The sequence below is a fragment of the Saccostrea echinata genome, unplaced genomic scaffold, assembly GCF_033153115.1.
Source record: "Saccostrea echinata isolate AGI-Se365-2 ecotype Australia unplaced genomic scaffold, CSIRO_AGI_Sech_v1 ptg000033l, whole genome shotgun sequence".
Classification (NCBI taxonomy): Eukaryota; Metazoa; Mollusca; class Bivalvia; order Ostreida; family Ostreidae; genus Saccostrea; species Saccostrea echinata.
Window position 1 is genome coordinate 27,711,358 of NW_026889782.1, and position 12,369 is coordinate 27,723,726.

General features: G+C 35.8%; 1 pseudogene; it reads left to right on the top strand.

Annotated features, from left to right (window-relative positions):
* The first annotated feature begins 10,207 nt into the window (after positions 1-10,207).
* Positions 10,208-11,178, top strand: LOC133198355 (uncharacterized; annotated as a pseudogene).
* The last annotated feature ends 1,191 nt before the right edge of the window (positions 11,179-12,369 follow it).

Genomic DNA, 12,369 nt, shown 5'->3' on the forward strand with positions numbered 1-12,369 from the left:
ATGGTATCAAAGGAGCCAGAGGCAAACTGCTGATGGGGGGGGGGGGGGGTGGATCTGTAGAAAGGAAAACAGGTTATTAATAATTGAATAAAGGAGTAAGCACCCCTATCTCCCTTCCTCCTATTCTTAAAACTTTTAACGTGATTTAGAATCCCTAAACAATTGAAGGTTTGGTAACTTTAAAACAAAAAACAAAAACAAAAAAACCCACTAAGTTCTGTTGGAGATATTTTTTGTGTGTGTCTCTACTGGGGGAGAATAAATATTTTATCATTGATAGGGGCTGTCTATTTTTTATTAAAAATTATTTAATCTTTCAATATTTTTAACCATGGGCATTTTCCAATTGATTTACATGATGGATGTTGAGGCAAATTTTAGGCCTATTGTTGACGAACGGAGGAAATGCGGTAGGTGTCAAATACATCATGTGTAGCGTTGAAAAGAACAAAGATATACAAAACAAAGTAAAACCACGGATTTTTTATGCATAGCGTTTTGATTTAGTAAAATAAAGCCCAGCACAGTCCGTAGATATTATTTATTTAAAATTTGCGAGGTACACAAACTCTTTTAAGTGCCACAGAGTTATCTCCCATGCTGGGTCAAAGATGCGTTTGAAAACTATATTTAGAATGAATGTGTTAAGATTTCAATTTTTAATCAAAAAGTGCAAGGGCAAGGCGACAACCCAAGAGGTGGGTTTTTATTTTTAAATTCTTTATTTTGTTGTATAGTTTTTAAAAAGTGATGCTCATTTCTTTGTAATTCATTAGGCAATTTAAAATTTCCGATTAAATGATGAAAAATACCCTATTTTTGAATACTGGAGTTTGTTTTCAATGAATAAATGAAATCTGACTGAATGAGCATCAGTTTTTCGATAGGATAGTTACCAAGAGACACAATGAAACATTGTGCAGTTCAAATATTGTTTGCCTTGCCCTTGCACTTTCTGGTTAAATTTGACATTTTATATTTTGACCTAAAATCGGAGCTCACGTGACTGTAGAGGGTCACATGATGACAAAAAATACCGATGTGAAAAGCGATGGACAATCTCTTCATAAAGCCATTAAGATAGTTCAGATAGAGTCTCATGCTAAAAAATAGGACCGTTGAACTTCAAGTGTCCCGTTTTTGGGTGCCTTTTTATAGAAAATATTGCCTTAGCCGTACTGCGATGTGTAAATGCATTATCTTTATGAGAGTTTCTAAATTCAACATCAACAAGTGTTTCCAAAGCAACCAGGAGAACATGCGCCTGTGAAAGATTAGGACGACCAGCTAAAATCCGGAATTCTCTCGGTCCTCTACCTGATCCTCCCTGATTATCGATTCCATTCTTCTTCATTATATCCCTCAATCTGATTTCCATATTCTTGTCACTTAAAGATATATTGATTGATTGTATGTTGTTTAACGTCCCATTCGAGAATTTTTCACTTATATAGAGACGTCGCCATATACCAAGGGAAGGGCTTCAAATTTAGACACCGTTCACGGTAGCTCAGTCGGTAGAGCGCTCGCTCCGTGATCGGGAGGTCGTGAGTTCGAATCTCGGCCGCGACTGACCTAAGTCGATAAAAAATGGGTAGCAACTGTTCCTTCGCCATGCGCTCGGCACTTTGAAGTGAAAGTTGCGGGTCCTTCGGATGAGACCTTAAAAACCGAGGCCCCGTGTCACGGCAGGCGATGGCACGATAAAGATCCCTCACTGCTCAATGGCCATAAGTGCCGAGTAAAGGTCAAAATTTGAAGCCCTTCACCGGTATATGGTGACGTCTCTATATGAGTGAAATATTCTCGAATGGGACGTAAAACAACATACAATCAATCAAATTTAGACCTTTACTCGGCACTTACGGCCATTCAGCGGTGAGGGGTCTTTATCGTGCCAACGCCTGCCGTGACACGAGGCCTCGGTTTTTAGGTCCCATCCGAAGGACACACAACTTTCACTTCTAAGTGCTGAGCTCTTGACGAAGGAACAGTTGCTACCCATTTTTTATAGACTTAAGTCAGTTGCGGCCGAGATTTGAACTCACGACCTCCCGACTCAATGCTTATTACAATGATTCCAACAGTTTGACTGCTTGATGTCCGGGAGTAAAGAAGAAGATTTTTAAAGATTGCATTATTTTTGGTGGTTTTAGCCCCACCCCTCAGGCCCCAGGAGGGCAGGGACCATGAAATTCACAAATTTTGTTCCCCTTCACCCATAGATGCTTTATGCCAAATTTGGTTGAAATTGGTTAAGCGGTTATAGAGAAGAAGCTGAAAATGTTCAAATGTTAACGCACGACGCACGCCGACGGACGAGAACGGATAGCAATTGGTCACCTGAGTGACTCAGGTGACCTTAAAATACGGAACCTTCATAGGTTAAATGCGGTCATGTGACCTAGATTGAAAGAATAATTCATTCCTACCCACACACGGAACTCCTTGGATGTTGAAAAGGTGGGAGAATATGAACACACACATACACGTGACTATATTCTACGCATTTTCCCTGACATGCTTCAGTTTTGAGGCAAGTTTTTTTTAACATGATTAAATGATAAAATAATCATTATTATCTCTCTTAATGCGTTGTACTTATTATAACGAGTACAATATGCTTAATAAAGCGTACAGGCTAATTTTTGGTTAAGTTCATGACAAGATTAAAGATTAAGTCATTCTTATATCTATTAATGTATTAGCCTATTCTCCCCTTCAATCCCGTACGTTGACATCTTGTTTTCCGATCACTTTATAACATGATTAAATGATAAAATAATCGTTATTATCTCTCTTAATGCGTTGTACTTATTATAACGAGTACAATATGCTTAATAAAGCGTACAGGCACAATGTCTAATTTTTGGTTAAGTTCATGACAAGATTAAAGATTAAGTCATTCTTATATCTATTAATGTATTGGCCTATTCTCCCCTTCAATCCCGTACGTTGACATCTGGTTTTCCGATCACTTTAATTGATGAAAGTTTGCAATTTGTGACGAAAACTTCCCTGGTGTCCTTGGAATTAACTTGCAGAAACCTACATTCAGGTAGATAACAACGCGCGATTCTGCGGTTCTTTTGTGTAACAGGGAAAGAATTGGCATCCGTCATTAAGGTATAGATCAATAAAGTCCATAATAAGGATTTACACATGCGGTCCATGAATCATGTCAAGTGCACATGAATATGTCACATGACCTGGACGTTGATAGCGTGGCGGGAAAAACTGTTAAGCTAGTTGATAAACTTTTGGTCCATTTTATGTAATTAATGTATGTGTTAAAGGATATAAGCAATTATATCATTGACAGCTGCTTTTCAATAAAAATGGAACTCGTAAATTTACTCACCTTGTCACTGGTCATTTGCAAAATTATTTTGTTAAAAAAAACCATTCCGATTGTACACACAAGTACTCTGAAGTTGACATTAAAAAGATGCTTGAGTTTCTGACTGACAATTTCTATGTGGATTTTGGAGACCAGGTCTTCCAACAATCCATTGGAATTGCGATGGGTACCAATTGCGCCCCGTTATTAGCAGACCTTTTCTTGTATTCATATGAAGCAGAATTTGTCCAAAATCTTATACGTGAAAAGAAGAACGCACTTGCTGTTGCCTTCAACTCGATATTTAGATATATGGACGACGTATTGTCAATTAACAATGGTTATTTCCATTTTTATGTCGATACGATGTATCCCGGTGAGCTTGAGATAAAAGACTCTGACACATCTGTTTCATATTTGGATATTTTACTTGAAAAAGACGTTAACTGTAATCTAACAACCAAGCTATGTGATAAACGTGATGACTCTAACTTTTTTCGATCGTCAACGTCCCTTACTTATGCAGCAGTATACCTTCATCACCTGCATACTGGGTTTATATCTCTCAGTTGATTTGATACGCAAGAGCATGCTCTACGTATGTACATTTTCTAAAACGAGGTAAATTATTGACATACAAGTCGATGAAACAAGAATATCAGCAGTCTCGTTTAAAGCTATCATTTCGTAAGTTCTATTGTCGATACAATGACCTTTTCAGCAAATACAATTTATCATTGAGTCAAATGCTGACTGACGTTTTTCATACTAATTGTTAGGCCATTATTTACACACTGAATTGTCGACAGATTTTCTCGATCAAGACAAGGAGCACACGGCGGGTGTGACCGGTCGGTAGGTTATGCTCACTTCTCCATGGCACCTGACCCCACCTCTGATGTTTTGGAGGTCCGTGTTTGCTCTGCTCCTATTTTGTATTGTTTAATGGACTTTTGAGCTTGAATACTGATCGTTTTCTCCATATATTTCATTGGTTGAGGAATATTACGTACCAAGAATAAAAAGTAAGTATTATTATTTTTTATTATTTCATAACAAGAATTATAAAAATCTTTTTTCTACTGTACTTTTTTCTTTCTTAGACAATATTCCCGGTCTGGAAGAAAAGTGTTTTTGTATTTTATTTATTTAGATTTTTTTCATCGTTATTATCAAAATCAGGATGTCCTCGTCAGTGCATAGATAATTTGAAGATTTCCAAAAAGAATGGACTCATACAAGGACCAAATAATTTATTTTCATCAATACACATGACAAACACTATAAGTATACAAAACCCCGAAAAAAATTGTATCATCAGATTTATGACATCAATAGGGTTTACACATATTTAATTATGATATACATCTAGAATCAATGATCATTTCTGAATACATTTACTAAATAAGCACAAATTCATGTTGAACATTTTTCAAATTAATGTTAAATTCAAGATCTAAAATTGTTAAAGTAATCTTTCATATAGGTAGTTAAGACTGATGTTTCCCACAACTCTACTCTCGTGTTTTCAACTAGTTCAGAAAGATGATAAGTTCATTCTCTAATGGAACACCTGTATATAGTGTCCTTGTATTTACATAAGGCAGTAAAAAACATCCTATAGAATCAACCTTAATTTTAAAACAAACGCCAATTGCAGGCAGCGTTAATTAATCTCAATGTGACAGATGAAAAGATAATGCTTTGGATTTTCTTCAAGAGGAAAGTTTATTAATCCCAAGGGACTCACTGCAGCTCTCACAGTTTACAATAGCCACATTCTCAGCAGTTATCTCTCTTTGCCCATTCATTCTTATATATAAATTTAAGGAATCGACCTCATCGCCCCAGCTCCAAACCGGAAGACACATAGAACCAAACTTAGCATCAAAATTTGTTACTGCCTATTCAAACAATATACCAAATTCGAACTTAATTGGCTAACGACAAAAAAATTATGAGAAAAAAACCCAGAAAATTTGTGGACGGAAGAATGACAGACGGGCAGACAGAGACCGAGTAATTACTATAGGGCACACCAAATCCTTGTGGGGCCCTTATTAATTTGTAAATTGTGTGTATTGTTTTAGACAATCGTATAAAATTTTAGATTCGTATAAATACAGAAGTTGCATACTCGGGCACTGTGAACAGTTTACATCGTACAGTTGCCATTAATTGACAATTTCATCAGCACGTCAAGCAAAAATCGGCCGAGCCGTTTCCGAGAACTCGCGTGAACAAAATCGGTAAGAATAAAAATAAAAAGGAAAAAGAAACCGAATGAAAACAATAATGGCTTCCGTTGGAGACTGAAGATCTTAATATGATTGATTGGTTTTATGTTGTTTTAGGTCCCATTCGAGAATTTTTCACTCATATAGAGACATCACCATAAACCGGTGAAGGGCTTCAAATTTTGACCTTTACTCGGCATTCAGGGCCATTGAGCAGTGAGGGTTTTTTTTTTATCGTGCCAACGTCTGCCGTGACAAGAGGCCTCGGTTTTTAAGCTCCCATCCGAAGGACCCGAAACTTTCACTTCAAAGTGCCGAGCGCATGGCGAAGGAACAGTTTTTCCCCATTTTTTATCGACTTAGGTCAGTCGCGACCGAGATTCGAACTCACGACCTACCAATTACGATGTAAGATCTTAAGAAGAAGAATACGAAAATCGACAAAAACAATATGTCTCCTCTTGGTAGGGGAGACAAAATGCTCATTTAAGTCAATGTGAGAAGGAAAAAAGTGCCAAACAGACAGTTCTTTTATAGATGGTCTTAAGGTGGTTGGATCCTGCCATCAAAAGTAATGAGAATTTTTTATCAAGTATATTTTTAGAATTTATACACATAGCTTAATTAAAAATAAAAAAAGGGGGTCAATGCGCTTCTTTTGGCACTACAGAGCATTTAGTTTGACCTTTTTTCACTGTAAATACGTCTTACACATAAATCAATTTTTCCTCCAATATTTTTTGTTCAAATAAATTATGGGAACAAACACAGTCTTATTTCATCTTAAATAGACACATTAAAATTTGTGACAACAAGGAAATTTTCAAATTACTCCGCATGTTCAATTATTTGACCTTTTTGCACTCAAAAACTTTCATTTTTCTGGCATTAAAAATTTAACAAGCAAAAAAAAACATTTGAATGTAATGACATTTTACTGAATTTAAGAAGAATGCTTAAAAGTATCTTATATATATTCAGAAAAGAAATTTAAAAGTGGAGGTCTGTGATGTTAATTTTTAGATATTACTATAATAGTGCTAATTTTAAGCTTAAATTAGGGCTATTTTTTTCTTCATTTTCACAATATATTTACGATATTTATCAAATATGATGATAGAATTCATGACAGTTTATTTAATAGATAATTTAGGACCAGTATAAAACAGTTCACTGCACAAAATAACTATGAGTACAGACTGCATGTAAAAATAGGAATCCAAACTTAACGTTTTTAATACTTCGAAAGAGAAAAAAATGATCATTTTCTTCTAAAAAACCTTCTGCAACAAAATATAGTTCCTCACTTGATGCTTTTGATAAGGAATTTATTCATGGAGTTTTAACTAAATATAGTTAAATTGGCATTGTAGAATCCTAATTTATTGTAAGAATTAAAACATTATGCAGAATTTTTGAAATATAGGTTAAGACAAAATATCTGCTCAAAAGCTCAGGAGCGAACCTCGTTAAGGTAATTCCATCCTCCTGTGATGTCATAGGTCGTAGCAAATACTGTTATTAATTTAAATTCATATTTAATAGAAAAGTATCATTTGGAAGAATGCTTTTCAATAGGGGCCATAAAAATATTTGTTAATTAAAAGAATTTTTAAAATGTATATTTTCTTTTTTTAATCAATTATTCAATCTTTAAAAAATGTTGCTAAGGGCAATAACTCCTCATGTTTCTTCATTCAAGCATTTTCTTTATTGTACTTCTACTGCAAAATGTTTTCCTTCACATTTACAATTTAAACATATTTATAAAATAACAATTATATTGGAACTTTAGTGTCAGAATTATTTAAACCAGTTGTCACATAATTTTTATAATACAGTACACTAAAAATGCACGATTTTTAAGCTAACACATACTTCTACTTATTTGTCTCTAACATCTTAAAAAATGTGACAACTTTTACATTTTTTTGCAATTATTAGTTAATTTAAAATATACTCAATGAAAATAAATGCAGTTTATGTACTTTTGAACCATTAACATTGTGAGGGTGGAAATGCCTTAAATAAATCCCCATGACGATGGGCATATGTATCTACATCAAACATTATAAGGAATGGAATAATCATCGAAATCTTTGTATCAAGGTTTACGTGATTTTCTTGCACTCTAAACTATTTATGATAATTGTAAAATATTTGATGGGCATATCATGCTGTGGCAGGGCTTTTTATTCATGTTTAAAGCTGAACACGATTCGTAAAAGGAATGTGTCCGCCATATTCGATAGGACTCTCGCTATATCTGAAGACCCCTATATATAGAGCAGCTCACTTAGTCACTGGTCAGTGTAATCAATCGTCACCGGTGTAGACGGACGTATGCTATACAGCACTCGTAGCGACAAAAAAAATAACTGTGTACTTCTTCAAATGCAGGAGCGTAAGATACCAAAGAGACTTACAACAGTTGCACAGGTCAGTGCAGTATACAAACAAACACAAATATATACGTACATGTAACTGCAATAAAAGGTAAACAAAGGTAATGCAAGATAACCAGCACGAATTAAAACGGGTAGCCATTCCACGCCGATACCCGTGACAATAAAGCAGTCAGGTGTAATGAATGCGTGACCTCTCACATTGGCCTCTCTTGGTTTTTCAAGAACATTTAATTTTATTTTTGTCTCGTTTTGATTTATATATTATTTACAAGCCTACCTGATCATTAAAACTATGAAAGTACTTTTTCTATCATACAATAACATAAATTTGCATAATTCTCTTAGTCTATTGACTTTCAAATACATGTACATTATTTACAGTGATTAATTACCAAAAGTGAACGGCAAAGAGGAATAACTTCTCTCAATAGAATACAAATTAATAGAGCGCTGGCCAGGACCAGAACACTTCATTAAATGGTGCTGATGTTCAAAAATCTGGTAAAAATATCCTTGCTTATTAAAACTTTTATTGTTTGCCTTCGATTTCCTAAGAAGCAGAGAAGATTTTCAAAGAAATAATGTATTTTAACAGCCCTTTCCTAACACTAAGCGCCATGTCCCAGGGTCATGAAATTTACAACTTTGGTAGAGGTACCTTCATCATTATAACTATGCACTTGAAGATTTTCAAAGAATTAACACATTTTCACCATATTATTCATATAGACCCCCCCCCCTTCCCGCGTAACACCAAAACCTAGGACCACAAGTTTAAAAAAAAATTAAGAAGCACAATTGTTCATCCTAGTTATGCACTTTGTTTACTTACTCAACAATAAGGGACAAACAGGATTATTTAACAGAAATAATGCATTTTCTATATAAGCATCCTTGTGCGTCATAACCATGCACTTAGTTTGTTTAAATAATACCCAGGAGCAGAGAAGATTTCCAAAGAATTAATGCATTTTCACTATATAATCAATAGAGCCCCACCCTAACAACAGAACCCCTTACCCTGGGCCATGAAATTCACAATATTAAAAAAGGCATCATTGCTTATCATAACCATGCACTTAGTTTGCTTAAATAATACCCAGTAGCAAAGAAAAAGGTTTTCAAAGAATTAATACATTTTCACTATATAATCAATAGAGCCCCCGCCCTAATACCAGAACTCCTGACCCAGGGGCCATGAAATTCACAATTTTGGAAGAGGCACCATTGCTATCATAACCATGCATTTAATTTGTAATAATACCCCGAAGTAGAGAAGAAGAAAGAAATAATGCATTTTCACTAACTGATAGCCCCGCCCTAGCACCAGAACCCCTGACCTTGAGGCCATGAATTTCACAATTTTGGTAGAGGGCTCAATGCTTATTACAATCATGTCAACAGTTTGACTGCTTGGTGTCCAGGAGTAAAGAAGAAGATTTTTAAAGATTGCATAAATTTTGGTGGGTTTAGCTCCATCTCTGGGTCCCCGGGGTGGGGGTGGGGGGGCAAGGACCATGAAATTCATAATTTTTGGTCCCCTTCACCCAAAGATGCTATATGCCAAAATTGGTTGAAATTGGTTTAGCGGTTCTAGAGAAGAAGTTGAAAATGTTCAAAAGTTAACGGACGACGACGGACAAAAACGGATAGCAGTAGGTCACCTGAGTGACTCAGGTGACCTAAAAAAATTCCAAAATTAAACCTGTTGGCATAGTGAAACAGTTCTTGTATTTGTTAGTACGCGAACGGAATTGTGGGATATACATGATCTTTCACTATGTACCGTTCTAACTATGGAAGATCGTAAAAGAAAATACGAAAGCGAACATAGCTCCTTTAATTCATGCCCAAAACTGGGCAAGTTTGGGGGAAACCACTTGTCGAAGTCGGATTCTTTTATCCTAGAATCACTTAAAACAGCCATCAATGTAGACCTGGGGTGTGTAAGGTAAACTTATCAATGATGCATACTATAAGGAATGAGGTGCCATGCACTTGGGAAGGGATGGCGGGACTCTTCTTAGAGCCTCATTGGTTAAGATCGAAGCGGAAGTACTTGTGACGTAGTTATTATTCTTTAGACACCCACGCTGGTGAGACGTGTTATCCCTGCCGGGTGTTTTCAGCGGAGAAAATGTGGTAGTGAATTTTGATAGAGTTATCTCGCGTGTCTATCTGCCTTGACACTTCCTAACCTGTACATGTTTGTTTTCATTTAGATGGTTCAGCCTACCGTTGTAAAGAAGAAACACTCTTTAAAAAGGGTAAAGCTCCTCCCTGTTCTTAAGAAAGTAAGGGTCGGAAACCAGAGGGCTTGAAAGAGTTTTCAAGAGTATCCAAGGAGAAGACAGAGAAATTGGAGTTCGAGGAGATCGAAATTTTGGTTAACAATATCACTGGGGAAAATATGAATGAGCTGTTGGACTTAGCAGGTTTGCAATTCCATTTATTATTACTACCCTTATAGTACAATCAACTTTTCATTTTTGGAGACTGGAAAACATTGATTGGTAGGTCATGTACATTGTCTGATGTTCATTTCTAATTTGGGATTTTACTAGGCATTTCTTAATTTCTCAAGGATCTTGTGATATTCATTACTGGCTTACAGATTTACAGCTAAAGTAAATTTATCATATTTAGAAAAAAAAATGGGCATGAAAATTATTATGAATATGAGTGCTTAAAAATGCACCTGCAGAACTTATTCTTAATAGGAATGCTTGTAACTTAGATATTTTATAATTTTGGAAATATTTCATTCTAACTCGGGAAGAGATTAACTCTAGAGGAGGCCTGATGGATGCTATACTGTTTAATTGTCTTCGCGAATGAAGTGGGGCAGCCCAAGGGGCAAATCTTGGGTGATTCAATGGTACAGTTGATTTAATGGCTTATACATGTATTATTTCTTTATTAAAAAAAAAAATAAGGTTCAATAGATTATAGTAGAATTTGGTATTGTTTGATAGGTACTTCTGCGGGAAGTGAGGGTTTTTTTCCAGATTCAGCAGGGCCTTCAACTAGAAAGCAAGATGATACAAGCTTGGAGGATAGGGTCTTGTCATTAGAAAAAACAGCAGAGGTTGAAATGGTCAAGGAGAAGATGAGGACTCTGTGTCTGCAAGAAGATCCAAGTAATGCCCAAATTTTGTCGATATTAGACGATTTGGCAGAGACAGCTAAATAAAGCACGAGGATGCTGACATGTTTGATGAGTTGTATAGACAGGCTAATAGATATCAGTCCAAATTGCATATTTCAAATCTGTGTCTATCAGTGTTAGGCGGAAAGGTAGCAGATGCTATTTCAAAGGCAATATCTAAAAAAAAGTCTATGGTTAAAATATCTGAAATAAGATTGATTGTTCCTTAGTAAATTTGTTTTCTTTTGAGGTAGGATTTTTTTTTGGTATGATAGGAACGAATTCGTTTAACTGCAATCCAAGGGACACTGACACCCTAGTGATTTATCACGTGGATTGCAGGTAAAGTGATTCTTCCTTTAGGTGTGATTAGTGCTGGTTGTTTAATGTGAAATATATAGGATTATAATCGGTGATTTTAATTTTACAGAAAGTGGAGTTTGTTCACGATGATGTATCTTGTATGAAATTTCCAACCAGGGAGTTGAATTGTGTTTCAATTCTGTGAAGATAAGGGAACAACCAGTATGGTTTACACTTGAAGGAGGAATCCCTTAACCTGGAGTCCATTTACCTCGGGCAGAGGAAGTAATCAGTGGTGACTTACAATGTGATGAAATGGCTTGCTTCAGGTACAGTGGAAGGTTTAATTCAACAGTTGATTAATATATTTGATGATTATGGTTGTGGTAGAGTATGGGGTGTCGTATCTAGAATTGGGAATCCGGCAGCATCCCCTTTGGTGAAAGAGTACCTTAAACTGATAAGGGAAGAGCAAGCTAGGGTTCATGTATTGCCTAAACAGGCTAAACCAATTTTCTTATCTAAAGTCAGAACATTTGCTTTGTTTATAGGTATGGAATTAGGCAGATCCGATCTGTCACTTAGAGAGAGGTTCGTTTTGGCTAGGGATCAGGCATGGATTAAGGTTCAATTTTTTTGCAGGTTATAGGGCAAGTGATTTATCTTTGGTGGTTTCTCAGGAAGTGAAGATTTTTGAGGCTGGTTCAGGTTTGGTATTCCAGCATACATGAGGGGTGAGAAGAGTAAGAACAATTCATTTGTAATTAAAAGTTGTGAAGACTAAGTTCTTTTACCAATCAAATGTCTGTTGGACTATTTCTTATTGCAAAAAAATGAAGGTTGATTTGTCCATGGGATATTTGTTTAGAATAGTGTCAGAAAACGGAATGGTTTTGGATAAAAACATTAGTTATTCTGTGGTTTACGAGAGGC